We start from the raw sequence: 3,663 nt of genomic DNA on the forward strand, positions 1-3,663 counted from the left end.
CCACCATGTGGTTGCTGGGATTTGAACTCTGGACCTTCGGAAGAGCAGTCGGGTGCTCTTACCCACTGAGCCATCTCACCAGCCCAGGCCTTAGGATTCTAATACAGAGGTGACATATAACCCTGTGTCAGTTCTGTACCTCTCAGAGGCTGCTTCCTCTCGGAGGACAGGGTTATGGAAAGTGCTTTGCCCTGATAACATCAAAACATGCAGCCAATTTTTTGAGTGAATTTTTCCTGAAACTGTTGCCACTGCTAGAAGCCCAAAGATGCACACAGGGTCAGTAGGTACTGACTGAGCCTTCACTACATGCTGGACAGGCAGGTAAGGGGGAGCATGTGAGAAGCATGAGTCTGTCCCACCCTTGATGCCTTTAGTCTTCCACACGTCTACTGGGTGGGCAAGAGCATGTGTGCTAAAGGAGGTGGCATGAGCCTTGCTATTCCAAGTGTGGTCCCAGCGGACAGCCCCGGCATCCGCTGGTTACTTCAGAAAAATGCCGACTTAGCGTCTCCTGACCGTCTATGAACTAGATTTGTAGGGATTTATATACACATCAGAGTCTGAGAAATTAAACACAGGAAGCAAGAACTAAACTCTAGGTGGAGAGATGGCTCAGTGGTTAAGCATTATACTGTTCTTAGAGACCCAAGTTCAGTTCCCCGTACTCACCGTGGGAGGCTCACAGCTGCCTGTAAAACCAGCTCTGGTGCATCTGGCGCTTTTATCTCCTGACCTCCATGGGCACTGCACCCACATGTAGATGTATACACATGAAAAATAGAAAATCCTTTTTTAAAAAATCTCTCCTCCTGGGGACTCTCCACTGACATCCATCCCCCCACTGGCATGGCCTCCTAAGCTGTACCGGCACAGTTGCACCAAGTCAAACCTCAGGCCTTGCAGCTCTTCTTCCTTGCTGGTGTATGTATACCGCTATAGCTCTCGCTTGCTTGTTGTTTTGGTGTTGGGGGTCGAATCCGAGACCTCACTCACACTAATCAGCATACACTTAATCACAGAACCGCAGCCCTGCCCGTAGGATTGATCGTTTTGCTTCAGCTGACCTCTGTGTCCTTGTTTTCATAGCATTAGGCTTTGTATGTCTTGCTTGTTTTGGAGGCATTGACGATAGAATCCGAGGGTTCATATAGGCTAGGGAAGTGCACTACCGCTGAGCGATCTCACTTTCACATACATAGAAGGTGAATAAAAATTTCCAAAATACTTGGCTTATTACCACCTAATCCTGTCTCATAACTTGGGAACTGTGGGCCTCTCTCAGATGACAGTAGGGACCCCTCCCTGTCACGGGCTTTTGTGAGTTTTGGGTTGGTGACCAAGGGTACCTCCCTTGCCCCGGGCACCCTGTAACCTCTGCTTTCCTCCCCGTAGTCCCCTTGGTTCGACACATGGAGTCACGAATCATGATTCCTCTGAAGATTTCTCCTCTCCAGTGAGGCTGGTACTGCCTCCACCTCCTTCCCTTTCTCCTGTGGACTATCCTGGAAAGGAGGCGCTTCTAGGCCACCTGGCACAGTTTTCTCTGAACTCTGGAAGACTTCTGATGGGTGGTGGTCAGCTTCGACAAGGATGACGTTTTCTGAGAACTTAGTCTGTCCGTACCCAGCCAACCTCTCTCCCATGCTGGATGAAGAAGTTCTTGACTTCCCTAGCTGCAGAATAGCAACCTTTTAAGCTTTCACACACTTTCCTCTTAAGACCCGTCATCTCCAGGACATAAGTCCCCAGCTCCTAACTGTGGCCATGGCTTAGTTGCATAAAAGCAGGCATGACTGGCTGTTAGGAGGTATGGTGTGAAAGGGTATCAGTCCAGGTATGGCCTGGAAACTCTCTGGTGTCTACTTGTTAAAAAAGCAAGCCTGAGCCTTTAAAAAAAAAAAAAAAAAAAAAAAATCCTGGAACTGCCATAAAATCTGAAGTCGTGACAGTCAGGAGGAAATCCAGAAGTCATCGGTGTCAGTAGGTGGTCCAGAAGTCTACTTAAAGGGCTAGGAAAAGGATGGAAGTGGGAAGGATCTGCGTACATGAGACAGCCTTGAAGCAGGAACCCTTCACAAGTTGGCACATAGGTTTCAGAATTTAAAATACAGAATAGGGAAGATAGGACAGAGGTGACAGAGGATCTTAAGGGACCACCTGGTTCCTAGACAGATGGAGAGGCGTATCCATGTTTTCCTACATAATGTGGTTAAAACTTGAATTTGTGCTCCAGCTCTTCTGTACTTCTTCCTTCCTACAGGCAGAAACACAGGCTGAGACCTATAGTTCCATCAAATTCTTTCTTTCCCTACTTGACATTGTCCCCCAAACCCTCATTTTGCAGAAATACTAGGTCTGTGGAGTAGGTTGTGATTCTGGGGTCTCTTCAATGACCCCCGTACCTCATGAACCCCTGCTTAGCATGGTTGTGCTACCATCCCAGGAGAATGTTGACTGGAATAGTTGATGGAACCAAATTAAATATTTACTGTACATTGTGGTGTTGTCTTCATCTACAAGGAATCTCAGTAGTTGTCTAAGGCAGGGCGGCTTCCAGTTGGCTGAGGGGTACACTGGCCTTGATCTCTTAGGGAGACCATCTTCATCTTCATCCCAGAGCAAGAAAAGGAGCTGTTTTTGCGCCACCAGGTATTCAATGTTCATGTTTCAGGCTGCAGACAACCAGAATTTACTCCAGAAATGCCAGACATAGGAAACATCTGAAGCTTACAGATACTGCACTAGAGTCTTGGGGGGAAAATAAAACAAAACAAAACAGTGATGCACTTGTGTGAAGCAGGAAGCAGGTGTAATATAGGATTATGCCCTTGCCTCAGTTCCTTTCTGGGTGTAGTGACTCCGAAAGAAGTTAGAAGTCAAGAAGTTAGAACCATGGGCTGGTGAGATGGCTCAGTGGGTAAGAGCACCCGACTGCTCTTCCGAAGGTCCAGAGTTCAAATCCCAGCAACCACATGGTGGCTCACAACGATCCCTCTTCTGGAGTGTCTGAAGACAGCTACAGTGTACTTACATATAATAAATAAATAAATCTTAAAAAAAAAAAAGACATAACAAAAAAAAAGAAGTTAGAACCAAGCCGGGCGTGGTGGTGCACGCCTTTAATCCCAGCACTCGGGAGGCAGAGGCAGGCGGATTTCTGAGTTCGAGGCCAGCCTGGTCTACAGAGTGAGTGCCAGGATAGTCAGGGCTACACAGAGAAACCCTGTCTCGAAAACCAAAAAAAAAAAAAAAAGTTAGAACCGGGCGTGGTGACACCTGCCTAAGTCCAGCGAGACCAATGAAGGCGGATCGTAGTGACCAGCCTGATCTATATAGCGTTCAAGACCCGCAAGCGGTGCTATGTAGTGAGGCCCTTCCTCGAACAAAATCAGAAGGCAAAATCCACTCCTGTTCAAATGATAGCACAGCGACACTTGTGCTTTCTTGAGATACCACAAACTCACTCGAGTGAGTCGGCGGAGAGCCCACTACTTCACGCGGAGGGAAAGGGCACGAAGCACAGACTCTTGGACATTATCGCCCCAGTTTCCCAACTTAATAGAACTAGACATGTTGCCTAGCTGGGACACGCCCCTTCCTTGCTTCCCAAGCTGCATCTGGCCTTCGTGTCTCACTTCCGGCCTGTGGCTCTCTTCTTCC

This window comes from Mus caroli, chromosome 11 (assembly GCF_900094665.2).
Source record: "Mus caroli chromosome 11, CAROLI_EIJ_v1.1, whole genome shotgun sequence".
NCBI lineage: Eukaryota > Metazoa > Chordata > Mammalia > Rodentia > Muridae > Mus > Mus caroli.